The sequence below is a fragment of the Amborella trichopoda genome, chromosome 5, assembly GCF_054954075.1.
Source record: "Amborella trichopoda isolate Santa Cruz 75 chromosome 5, AtrichopodaSantaCruz75HAP2 v2.0, whole genome shotgun sequence".
NCBI lineage: Eukaryota > Viridiplantae > Streptophyta > Magnoliopsida > Amborellales > Amborellaceae > Amborella > Amborella trichopoda.
The window spans coordinates 26,379,871-26,393,632 of NC_142340.1; positions in this window are offsets into that span (position 1 = coordinate 26,379,871).

Here is a 13,762-nt window from a genome sequence, read left to right on the forward strand (position 1 = left end):
ACCCCCAAGTAATGGGTATGCTTTGACCCATTTCAACTTGAATGAGCCTACAAACCAACAACCGGCACATCAAGTTCAACACAATCCTCAGGCTTAGTCCTAAGGGCAACCCACTACATGGGCCCAACAGCCAATTCATATGAGTCACATACCACAAAATTAGATTCAACGGACCATACAATCGAGCCAGCTCACAGCTACAATGATGGCTCAAATCACTCATATGAAACACCTCCATGACTCTTTAGAGAAAATGAGAAAATGAGATTTCTAAACTGCTAAAGCTTATGTATAAGAAATTCTAGGAAACTTAGAAGAGTTACTAGTAGGTTTGTGATGCCATAGTTTAGAAACAAATTTTCAGGGAAAGAGGAACGTAAGGCACACATCAACACCTACTTATTGATGGTCCACACACTGCGAGACCGACCCAACCAACTTAAGGTCATGTTCTCGCATAGCGCTGCAGCGGAGGAAGTCCAAGACCCACCCTTGGTGAGTTAACTTCCACCAAATAGAAGTCATGCGAGTCTCCTTCTCTGTTTATAACCAGATTCAGAAAGGCTACTATGCGAGTCACTGAAACTTCACTCTCTAAAGCCATGAAGATAAGCATAGCATTAGAGAGCATGACTCCATAATATGTCATGTTCTTCAATGTGGGGGTAGTCCCTTACTCATTTGATGATCTTCTTGAAAGAGTATCACAGTATGAGTGAGCCAAGGAAGATAAAGCTGTAGACGAAGAACCCTCTCAAGAAGGGTAGGTGAACATGATAAAAAAAAGCAACCCGTCTATAAATCATTTACTGGGAAAGACTAAAATTCATTCTACCACATGGGGAATGCAGACTTCCACACCAAGGGAATTCACTCCCATTGATGAGCCTATGACCGATGTCATGAAAAAATTGCTTAAGGCAAGGCTCTTAGAATTACCGACGGGAGTCAAGATTCCTCCTTTCTATGGAGGCAATACATCTCAATGGTGCCATTGGCATCAAAACTATGCCCATAACATGGAGGAATTTCGTGCTTTCAGACATAGAGTTCAGGACCTCATTGATAATGTCATGATAAGTGTCAAAAAGAAAGAGGTTAATGATATAGAAAAACCAAAAACTCTAGATGCTTCGGCAAAAAATTCTGATGTCAACCTGATTAACTCAGGAGAATCACAAGCTATGCCCAAACCCAAAGAACATCCACAAAGGACTTGGAGTACAAGAAGAAATCAACAGGAAAGTTCAGTAGATGAAGAACAAAACAAGCATAACCTTACCCAGGAGTTAATGACTAAGGATACTCAAGATCAAAGCAATGAGGATGACCTTAGCTCCAATCCCATAACCGAAGAAGGGGGAGAAGGAAGGGGTATCGCATATGGGATTCCAATCCAACATACACTCCTAAAAGTGGCACAAGAAGTCCCCATCATCAAGAGTCACACTAGAGCATATGAACCCTTCAACCCGTACTTTCAAGTTATTACAATAAATGGTTCATACGTGTGTGGTAACAAATCAAACTCGCTAGTGCAATATGAACTCGAGCACAAGCTCAACCAAGGTTTTGAAGCTATGGATTATCAAGCCCATGACGACAAGAAAGATCTTAATTCTGGGATAATAACTTGTGAGGGGCAAATGAGCAAGTGTTAAAAGGAAGCCCTTCATCTCAAAACCTCGACGACCCACCTAAAAGGGATCAATATAATGAGGATGACGTGTTAGAAATTTATGTGATCCAGATCAACGAAAAGGGATCATCTTCCAAACAAGGGGTGAACAACCCAAAGTTTCCCATCACGCTTCCAAACAAGGGGCCAACACCTCAAATATTAAAAGAAGTCGAACATTTTGAAATTCTTAGGGGCCCACCTGGGCTTCTTTCACCAGAATTATAAGCCGAACCCACCAATATGGGATGAGGAGCCGAGCTTAGAAGATTAACCGAGTCACCTCTCGAGGTGAATCCAGTTATAGATGATGGAGAAGCAAAGAGCCCAAATTTGACTATTCCCAAAGATTTGACATCTTCACTAGCGTTGATAGAGCTCGAACATTTAGAAATTCTAAAGGACCCACTTGGGCTACCTTCACAAGAGTTCTTTAATGATCCACCAATCTGGGATCAAGAATTGAATATTGAGAATTCGACTATGTTACCTCCTCAAGTGGCAAGCTCTCTAAAAGTCATTAATGACATGAGCATGGCTCCTATAACCGGAGCACCACCATATCAAGAGAATTCATCCTGTGAATAGAATGTTAAAACTCCTCTCATGAAGAGGATACAATAGGGGCAACTAATGAGACTAAACCCTTCTTCGTTGACTCCCAACATGCTGTAAATCCATCTAATACCAACTTAATCACTCTTCTGGTGCGAGAGTCTCACCTAACCTCGAGCACTGAGCAAGAGCCTACTACTGAGTTAACCTCCGAAAAGTAATTCAAAATTTGCAATGAAAAAGATTATCGAAAAGGAGTTGGGTGATCACTCGTCTTTTTATAAATAACTGAACGAGGCATTCATGCCTCACACTTCAAGTACTCCATTAACGGGAAAACCTTGATAATTTTATCTGTCCATACAAATGGATTAGGAAACTGGGAGTGATTTCTAGACCCAAAATCAAGGTTAAAGTAGAGCATTTTAAAGGAAAAGTTCAACAAAGATTCAACAACCATTGTCAAAGAGATCTTGGATGCCAACCTGAGTCAAGGGAAATCAGAGGAAAACTGATATTAGAACCTCTCTGCCACTTGGAGGAGGGAAAGATGATCGAATTCTTACGTGATCTTAAAGCGAATTGCTAAAAAAAAAAAAGGAAAAAAGAAAAAAGGGGGGCCACCTTTGACTCTTCTTCCTCCTTCCCCTCTTCCTTTGTCATTATTTTCTTCTTCAAAATAAAAAAAATTAAAAATTTAAAAAAATCCGCTGGGTTGAAAATCCAAAAGGAACCCCAAGCGTTAGAAAAAGGCTACTGGGCTGAACACCCTAAAGGGACCTCAGAGAGATAAAAAAAAAAAAAATTCCTCTAGGTTGAGTTTCTGAAAGGAACCCTAAGCATTGGAAAAAAGGCTACAGAGCTGAACACTCGAAAGGCGGGGGGGGGGGGGGGGGAGGGGGTGATGAAAACGAAGAAGTTATTTCCTTCCTTCTACTCTCCAATGTCTTTTCTCTCTAAACATCTCCTCTTCCTCCCCTCCAGTCAAAGTGGTGTTAAAATAAAATCAATAAGCATTAGCCTGACGGAACATTGTTAAGGACCTAGAATGTCTGAAACTTTGAAAGGGTGAGTGGTGGAGGAATGAAATCAGAAATCCAAAGAGATTATGAACACCTAAGGCAGTATCCTATATTTTTAAGACTCTGTTTCGCTCGAAACTCTCGAGAACTCTCTTTGAATTGCATTACAAGAGCTGAGGTTGGAAGATAAAAATATGCTTGATGATTCCTTATCTCAAAGATTCTAGCAAGGACCCGATATGCTCACATAGGGTCCACCAAAGAGGTCACAAGTGGTTAAATTGTAAGACCTACATGAAAAGAAAACCACCCCCCAATAGGGGCAACAAAAAATAAATTAATAAATAATAATAATAATAATAACTCCACGATCATATGAGTATAATTGCCGACTACACCGTCCATCACTGCATGATGCTAAACTGCTTAGTGTGCTTTATGGTTGCAGGAGCTAAAACTGCTAGCCAACCTTATTTTTTGAAATGTCTCCACTATTCAAAATTCTCTCTATATGTCTTGTGTTTTCAAAAAAACTTAATTTCTTTGTTAAAATCGCAACCTGTCCTTGCTCTGGGTTCTATTTCAAATCTCCCCCTGCTTTCAAAATTGCTAAAAGACTTTAAAAAAAGAAGGAGCTTGGACTCCCATACATGATGATTACCACATTTGTTGTGATTGCTGCGTTGCTACCTCATCTCTCTCTTTGGAACGGCCAGACAAGTCACTTCCTATAGATAACCTTTTCCTATACGTAGCCTTAGGAAATATTAAGAAAATCAAAGAATATGTCAGGGTTAAATATTTTAAACTGCAAAACCCCTGAAGTTAAGTGCTATGGCCAAAACTTCCAACTCGCATTTCAAGCTTGTGTAACTCACTGACATCTCACGCTGGAAACCCTAGGAGGAAAAATGGCCTAGGTGGGTGAGCTTAGTGAGCTCAATGACTTGGAGGGATAGTTGGTGTGCCCCCTGACCACGTGACTTTAGGATGAAATTTAAAATGTCTGCTTTGTCTTTGATATTCACCTGCCCCTCAAAGGATAGTGAACATCGAAGTGTCTACTTCTTTGCCACTTACTTGTCCCCCAAAGGATAAGGAGTGCCAAAGAGGGGCAACTGTAGACACACCATCTTAAAACTGACAAATTCTGTGGTTTCTTGAACCTTTAGACCTTTAGGATCATGCTTAAGCTATTAAATCCAAAATCCGTAGTTCACTCAACCTATCTTGTGAATCGGAACTAGTCTGCCTGCTTGGAACCTTGCAAAAACCCTGTTTTCACTTAGATTTCTATAAATGCCATGTTTTTCCAAAAAACTCATTAAAAATAGTAAAAAAATATGTTTTAACCCAAATTTTCTGTGAGAATTTCACAAGAGGCTGAGGAACACACCTAAAGTTTAAATTTTTGATTTTGACCAAGTTTATCTTGAGCGACACTGGCCGTGTCGCCCAGACCATTTTATCCCAAACTTCAAATTTTCGATTTTAATGACCTTTTTGACTTTTTTTGAGCGACACTAGGCATGTCACCTGGGTGACATGGCCCGTGTCACCCAAATCCATGACCCTCAAAAGGTGGATCTCTGACCGAGGGATTTGTTTGTTATGCGTGTATATCCTTCACAGCGGATTTGACCCCTATAAGGCGACTTTTCATGGTCATTTGATGGAGGAGGAGAGAGAAAAAACCTAGGATAGAGATTAGAAACCCTAGAGAGTTGCAGAGGATAAAGATCTTAGAGAAAAACTCCGAGAGAGAACCATAACCTAACTTAAGTCTGAGAATGCTAGTTCAAAGCAATTTGAAGGGCACAACTACCCTAGTCAATCTAGACTTGTTGGCCAACATCTGGATAAGAGAGGCAAAGAGGACCGGTCTTGATATGGGCGAGCCCTAAATGGCTCGAGAGTCCCGGGTCCTCAGGTCCATTTTGGTATCATTTATCTCTCTTTCTTTCACTTTCTGTCACTAATTTCATTTCACTTTTGCCTTATTTGGCTCAGTTTTCTTTAAAGAATAATATTTTAGTGTCTTGAATCATGCTGGCTCTGCCACAGATCTGAGAGTTGATTTGCTAGTTTCTAGGCAGATCTAACCTCATATCTGAATTCTATTTGTCCCACTTTCTTTACCATTTCATTTTCATTAGTTTAAGGTGACAGATCTGAGAGATCTTCACCACCAGATTTGTTAGATTTGCATCATAAACAATAGGCCCTAGCCGCATGATGTTAAAAGGCTTCGCACAGGTCCCGGAGGCATGACCCTAAGCACGCCCTCACAAAAAAAAAAAAAGCAGAAAAAAGAGAGAAAAGAATAATCAGAATGGTGTATACCTTAACAAGGGAACACCATGAGTAAAAAGGACGGATGGGCATGGTCACGAAACCATGAGTAAGAAAGTTTCGTAATTAAAAATCTAGGCACAAATAAAAGGAGGTTGGTGAAAACCGTCTCTACAGCACCACTTCCCAAGTCCAAGTCAAACCCACAAAAGGCGCTTCGACCAAGAGAGCAGGTTGATGCAGCGCTCGCTTCCGCTGGCGGCTTCAGCCAGCAGTCCCTTCATCATCACAAACATCATCCAACAGGGTAAGCTAACTTAAAAAGCATCCCTCCACACCTCTCTTTCTTTCTTATCTTCTCTCTCTTCACATGTGTGGCAATGGCAGTGCTTTACATGCCCCTCTTTCTCTCTTTCCTTCTCTGCCTCTCTTTCTCTTCTCTTTCTTGACATGCGTGGCCATGGCAATGTCATACATGTCCCTCTCACTCTCTTGCCTTTCTTCTTCTCACAAGGACGACCTCGGTAGTATTGTGCATGCTTCTCTTACTCTCTTCTTCTCTTTTTCTCTCTATATCTCTCTCTTTCTTTTTCTCTCTTCGTCTCGTCTTCTCTCTCCTTACATGTGCGACGATGACTGCACCATACATGTCCCTCTCTAACTTTTTCCTTTATTCTTCTCACATGCATGACATCGGTAGTACTGTGCATGCTTCTCTTTCTCTCTTCTTCTCTTCTTCTCTCTCTTGACATGTGCGGCGGTGACAACATCGTATGTGTCCCTCCCTCTCTCTTTCCTTTCTTCTCTTCTTCTCTCCCTTCACATGCACGACATCGGTAGTACTGTGCATGCCTTTCTTCTCCTTCGTCTCCTTCTGCCTTCACATGTGTCAAATTATCTCCCTGTCTCTCTCTTAACCAACATGTTTTTTTAACACCTCACTTTCTTTCAAACCCAATGTACAACTCTCACCTCTTCTCTCCTGATCAAATCATTTTATTTTCATATTTTGTCTTCTTTCACCCAATAGCCCAACATCCTATTCTCTCTCTCTTTTTTAACTAATCTATTTTATTAAACCACCTGATGTTATCTCTTCTACCCCCTTTCTTTTAATTTTATTCCGTTTCATTCCCTTCCCATCATTTTATTTTATTTCACTCACTCACCTTATTTTCCCTTGTTCTATGTTATTCTATTTATGATTATTTCACTTATTTTTACCTTACCTTTTTTTATTTTATTCATTTATTTTATTTTATTACCTCATCTTATTTTATTTTATTTTCTTCCATCCCTTTTATTTTATTTTACCTCACTCCGTTTTATTTTAATTTATTTATTTTATTTTATTTCATTCCCATTACATCTTCTAATGTTAATTTTAATTTTCGTCTGTTTTAGAAGACCTAGCCAGAGTCAAGATAGTCTTCAACTCTTCTCTTTCTCTTCTTTGCTTTTTTTATTGGAGAGCAGGCTGAGCCTTATGTTGCCGCGCCAGCCTTGTCGTCGAGTAGTAGTTTCTGTCGTGTTGGTCTAAGTTATCGTGCCCTTCTTACTGCCACGACAGACTAGTCATCGTGTCAAGCAGGTTAGTGATTGGTTTTGTTGTCTAGTAGTATTGCCGCCGTGCCTGTCCAAGTTACTGTGCCCGTCTTGCCACCACGTCAAATCAGTCACTATACTGGTCTAGCCATTGTGCTAGCTTAGCTGCCTGGTCGAACTTCTTCTCTCATTTTCACTTGTTTTATCTCTTTATAGCAAGGAGGGGTCCTATGACTTGCACCTCTGTATTTTTTATGTGTGTGTGTTTGCAAGAAAGGAGAAACAAGTCAAGCGAGGCGATTCCAAACCGGCTACAAGCCAAGGGGGCATTCCAATGTGATCTAAGAGAGCGCCCGTGTGAGCCAGCCCGAGCGTGTCACAGACCCACGTGAGGCAAGTCCCGCCTCACCATCCTAATTCCTCACTCACCAGTTGGTACTCCTTCCAACGTCTTCTTTATGTGGTTTCCGAGAAAGCAATCTCAGATCCTAGGTCCATCTCGAACCCGAAACCACGCCACCAGGTCAACCCGACCCTGAGGGCGAGATCGAGGTACCCAACCAGCTTGGCGACTCCACTGGGGACACACTACCCCATCGTTGGATCATTCTTATTTGACCTTCATTTCTTTTTATTCTTGCTCACTAGCACACACCTATCTTCAGGGTAGATTAACCCCTTCATCCGAGTTGGGGGTGTCATAATCCCATACAAGTTCCGCGAACCTCGTTCCCCACCTTTCTCCTAAGCATCAACCTTGTGTCGCGCTCCGAGGTCTTCACCTTGATAGAGGCAAGGATGGACCAACAAGCCCCTCACTCCCTAATTAGGCAGCACGTGTCTTGGGTTTTAAGGGAACCCACGACTTGAGATCGTTCTCTCAGGAACTTTATTAAAAATCAAGATCAGGTAGACCAACCAATGAGAGAGGAATTTAAGGTGGGCTCGGGACATACTCGGGCTAGCTGGCATGGGCGCCCACTTAGATCATGAAGAAAGCCCCTCAGTCATAAAACTTGTTCGAAATCTTCTCCCTTGGTATGTACTCTCATGTTTCTGCAATCACACATATATGACAAATGTTACAAGACAAGTGGGTCAAGGGACCCCACCTAGCCATGGGGAATATACAGGGGCGTGCACATTCAGAATGAGGAAAAGAAGAATGAGAGAAGAAATATTGGGGTTAGAAGAATTTGATCAGACTGTGAGACCGACACAGTGACTAACCTAGTAGGTAATTGACCCGGTGTGGCAGTAAAATGGGCTTGTTAACTCAGACCGGTTCAGCAAAATTACTACTAGACGGCAGTATCAATACCGACTAACTAGACACAATGGCTAGTATGTTGTAGCGATAAAGTGGGTACAGTAACTCTAACTGGCACAACGACATTACGGCTAAACAACAGGACTACCATAGAAGGCCAGTCTCGACCTCTCTTAATCAAACGAAAGAGTAAAAGAAAGAATAGAGATCAGAGAGAGAGAGAAGAAGAAGAAAGATAAGAGAATAAAAAGAAGGGGAGAAAGAGAAGGAAATGAGAAGAAGAGTAGGAGAGGGGATAGAGGGAAAATAAAAGGTAAAGACAGACACAAACGACAATGAGGGAAGGAGAGAGAAAACTTAGACGACACTGTGTCCCCATAAACTGTGACGAGTAAAGAGAAGAAAGAAGAGATGTAGGTGGTGCTGCACTTTCGCCGATTGTGATAAAAGGAAGGGGAGAGAAGACATAGGCGATGCTGAGCCTTCACCGGTTGTGTTAGAAGAAGAAGAAGAAAGAGAAGAGACATGCGGCACTGAGCCTTCACCATTTTTGTTAAAATAAGAGGAGAGAGAAGACATAGATGACGTTATGCCTTCACCAGTTGTGTTAGAAGAAGAGGAGAGAGAAGACGCAGGTGACGCTAAGCCTTCACTTACTATGTTAGAAGAAGAGGAAAAAGAAGACACAAGCAACGCTAACCCTTCACTCGCTATGTTAGAAGAAGATGAGAGAGAAGACACATGCGGCACTAAGCCTTCATAGACTGTGTTAGAAGAAGAGGAGGGAGAAGACACAAGCACCGTTACGACTTCATCGACTGTGTTCAAAGAATAGGAAAGAGATAGAGCACAAACAATAAGGGTCTTCATTGTTTGGAATATGAGAGAGATGAAAGAGAGAACACAGATGGCAATGGACTTTATCTTCTGGGACACATGAGAGACGAGAGAGTTTTGATCGAGGCACGGCCTGCCATCCAGGTCAAGGCACGACTCACTATTCTTTCTCAGAAATAGAAAGACATCACATCCGACAAGAGGTCCACCATGGGTGAATAGAGAAGAGAAAGAAGAGCAGGGAAAAAGAGACGTGATAGACCAGAGGAGGAAGAGGGAGAAAGGCATAAAGATGAAAGCAGGAAAGAGAACGGGAGAGACAAAAAAAGAGGAGAGAGAAAGAGATAGATAGAGATGATAAAGAAAAAAGGAGGAGAGAGAAAGAGAGATAGAGATGATGGAAAAAAGAGGAGAGAGAAAGAGAGGTAGAGATGATGGAGAAAAGTGGAGGGTAGAGAAAGAGAGATAGAGATGAGAAAGAAAAGAGAAGGGAGAGAGAAAGAGAGGAAGTAGAGATGAGGGAGAAAAGAGGACAATAAGAGAGAGAAAGAGAGTTAGAGATGAGAGAGAAAAGAGTAGAAAGAAAGTAAGGATGAGAGAGAAGAGGTGGAGAGAGAAAGAGAGGAGGAGAGAATAAATGTAAGCAAGGGGTACTGGCCCTTTTTTTCTCTCCCCTCTCTCTCTCTCCAAGATGCACCCACGAACTTAAGCAAGAATTGAAATCTTTATTGAATGGTTGAAGGTTGAACCAAAAGTCCTCTGTCCTTTTTAAAATTAGGCATTGCATGTTTATATAGAATTGGGCCCCAACATGGGTGGATACCAAAAAACTTCCTAAATTGATGATAATTAAAATTTAATTGAATTAAAAGAAATTAAGAAAATGGGGTGCAAAAAGACTGTTTTGCCCTTGCTTAATAATAGATTGAATTTCAGAACAGTCCTTGCTACTGCCCGAGAACTTGTGTGATCTTCTATAACTACCCCGAGGTTGCTTTGATGCCTGTTTGATCGAAAGATGATTGTTTTCTTGTAGGGCTCAGCATGGCGATCAATTTTATACCAACTTCGAGCCATGATCAGTGTTTATAGGTCATGATCATGAGACTTGAAATTTGAATGAGTCATGAAAACTTTGGATCGATAGTGTGCTCGTTCCTTGATGTTTTTCTTTGGTTTCTTTGTTGTAATGCACTGAACATTCCATCATGATCACATGACAATAAACGAGACATGATTTAGAACCCGAACGAAGACCTCGCAACTTTTGAGTTTTGGCCGAAATCTAGAATCTGGCAACCGAAATTTACAATCACTTCATCGACTTCATGTGCAAAATCCAACAGTTCATTATGTACGGAGTTTGGACCAATGGTAAACCTAGACCTTACACACACAATGGGATTGGTCTTGCATCGATCCGATGTGCGAACATCATGATTTGGTCGTTTGAGTGATGCATGTCGCTACTGAATTTTTTGCTACTTCTTCATGAATCGGCAACTTCTTTCTAGCCTTTCTCCCTGCTCGAACTTCGTCACGAGGCGTAACACATATCGAAACGCTCGTCTTTTTTAAACAAACACGTTCACAAAATTTGACATGATACGACTTAGGACGGGTGAGATATGGACCCCAAAATTCACTACCTGTTACTATAAAAATAGTCAACTTCAATGGTGATTTGGTGCAGGGTGGCCACACGGGAATAGTGTTGGCCTACCCTTTTTTGATGTTTTACCCATAACTTTGTCCTAGAGTGCCCGATTAAGCAGAAACTTGACCTATAGGGGTCTTTAATCGTACCGGATCTAATGGCAGTGGTCCCATAGCTATTTGACTACCAAAAATATAGTTTTAATTACGGGGTCCATTTCACGGTGCTAGAGTCCAATTTTGCCGAAATTGTTTCGTTGTGTTTACTGCCGTAGATATATCTGATTGTGATGAAACTTGACAGGTGGCCTTTTGAAGTGCTTCGGAAGATCTTACCAGTTCTAGGGAAATTCTGAGACCATTGAAATTTCCACCATATGTTGAGACTTTATTAAACTGGTTCCTCTTTATTCCGCATCAGGGACCAAGGTGCTGAAAAATGTGTTCAAACAGCTTGCCCCACCAATTGTTGTGATTCAAGGGAAGCGAGAAAGACAACATTCAGAAAAGTTTCTTCGGCTTTATTAATTTTTTCTTTCTAGCCACAAGACCACATGAACGCCGAGGAGATTCACACGATGCTACAACTAAGATGCTCAGACGTTGAGATGCATTGTTTGCAGGTCTGTCCATGGAGACTTTAGGGGGAGAAGAGACTTTTTTTTGGGATCCTATCGAAGTCCTCACCCTCAAGGGACTAGTTGTGATTCTGATAGCTGTGGATTTTGTACGAACTTCATTGATTAGAATCAAGCTCACCTGGCAATTGAGTGTCATGTTGAAGGGCATTGTTCCCATTTGGTCTGGGTTTGGTTTGTATCCTTTGGTGTTGAGCCACATTTCGAGGACTTTGTTTATGGTGTACTGAAGGGCCTTCTATCGGTGCCATCTGCATTGTGCACCAGTTATTCCTTAGCGAGTAGGGTACCTCAGTTTATCGAGGTGACTAGCTTTGGTATAACCCCTACTCACTGCTCTGCCGTTTCGTTAATCATGATAGCTCTTGTTCCTTATTACCGCACCAAATTCATGGTTGACTTAGCTTTCTTGGGGCATCTTCAACATTTTGGAGTGTGTTGGTAACCTCATGCGAATGATGCTCTTCTTCTTGAGACTTGTCTTGCTTTCTTGGCAAATCTTCTGCTCATCGAGTCTTTTTGCGAATGGACGCAGGCAGTCAAAATCTTTCCTTGAAGGTCATATTTTTTAGTCTTGCTATTGTGCCTTCAGTGATTTTTTCTTTTTGAGTGTGAGTTGAAGCTGCTTGTTGAGGCGAGTGCTGCATAAACCTGTTTATTAGTCCAAGCATCCATTACAAATTTTCACTTGAACTTGGGAAGTGGCACCATAGAGACGGTTTTCATCAACTTCCTTTTAGTCGAGGTTCTTTTACCAATGACCTTTTGACCATGTCCACCCTTATTTTCCATTTTTACTCACGGTGCCCTTTCAAGGCTTTCACCATGCCCGGGTTTCTGTTTTCACATAACTCTCTTACTCATGGTTTCGTGACCATGCCCGTCCATCATTTTTACTCATCGCGTTCCCCTATCCGGGTATACACCATGCCCGTTATTTTTTTTGTGAAGGTGTGTTTAGGGTCATGCTTTCAGGACCTGCGTGAAGCCTTTTAATGTCATGTGGCCAGGATGTGCACTTAGTTTAAATGTCATACAGGTGGATCGTGGTAGTGATGAATGGAAATCTGTGGAGGCCATGGAGTGAGTATGGTGGTGGTTTGACTCACTTTGTGGAGATGGCACTAGTGCTGCCTATAAGGGATGGATAGTGTAGCGGTTGAATGTGGAAAATGGTAACCCATTAACTGACATTGAGTATGGATGGAGGAATGGCTCGCCCTTTTGTGAGCATAGGTAAGACTCACTGATGGATGACAGATAATGGTAGTGAATAAAGGTGGACTCACTGGGGATTTGGTGACGATGGTGGGCACAAGAACGGGTCGGTTAAGAAAGGCGTGCATGAAGATGCACATAAAGGGTGTGTGCATGTATGTGGTGGGGGCGAATTTAAGGTCCTGGACCTGTGCTTAGTAGTTTAACACCATGCAGCTAAGAAGTGCACTATGGTTTAAGGTCGTTTAGCTCGGACTGTGGCTATGTAGTTTAGAGTCTTGTAGCTTGGACCATGCAGTTTAACGTCATGCAACTAGACCTCGGCTACAATTTAAGGTCATATAGTTTGGACTAGGTCACTGAGCCTTTTAACGTCATGCGGCTAGGACTTGTGCTATAGTTTAGGGTCATATAGTTTGGACTTATGCAGTTTAAGGTCGTGCAGCTAGACCTCTTCTTCAGTTTATGGTCATATGGCTCGAACCATGAAGTTTAGGGTCGTGCACCTAGACCGAGGCTATGCAGTTTAAGGTCAGGCAGCATGGACAGCGGCATGGGCCACCATGTGGGTGAAACTGCATGGGCAATAAGTCTGAGATGGGAATCTGACTCCTTGGGGATAAAATGGTTATGGTCAATAAGGGGTTCAGATGGAAAGATCAACTTCATTGGGGATAATGGGAACAAGTGTGAGTCCCTTATATGTGAAAAATGGTACCCGACTCCTAGGTGTGAGGCAAACCCAATGGGGGTTGCAGTGGTAAAAATGACCCTAACTCCACTGGGGATAATGGGTTGTAGTACAAGTATGACTCCTACTAGGGATGAGAAGTCATGGCCTGAGTAGGACGAGCTGGGTACCAATCCGCTGGGGATAATAGGTCACGGTCAAGTTGCAACTTCACTGGTGATAACAATAGTAAGACACGCATAGGTTTTAGCATGGGGCATGTGAGAATGTCCATTTCTTGAACACTCAGCAGCCTTGAGTCTTTTGAAAATGCAGCCAATGCTGATGTCAGCTAACATTACTTCGTGAACACTCAATCGA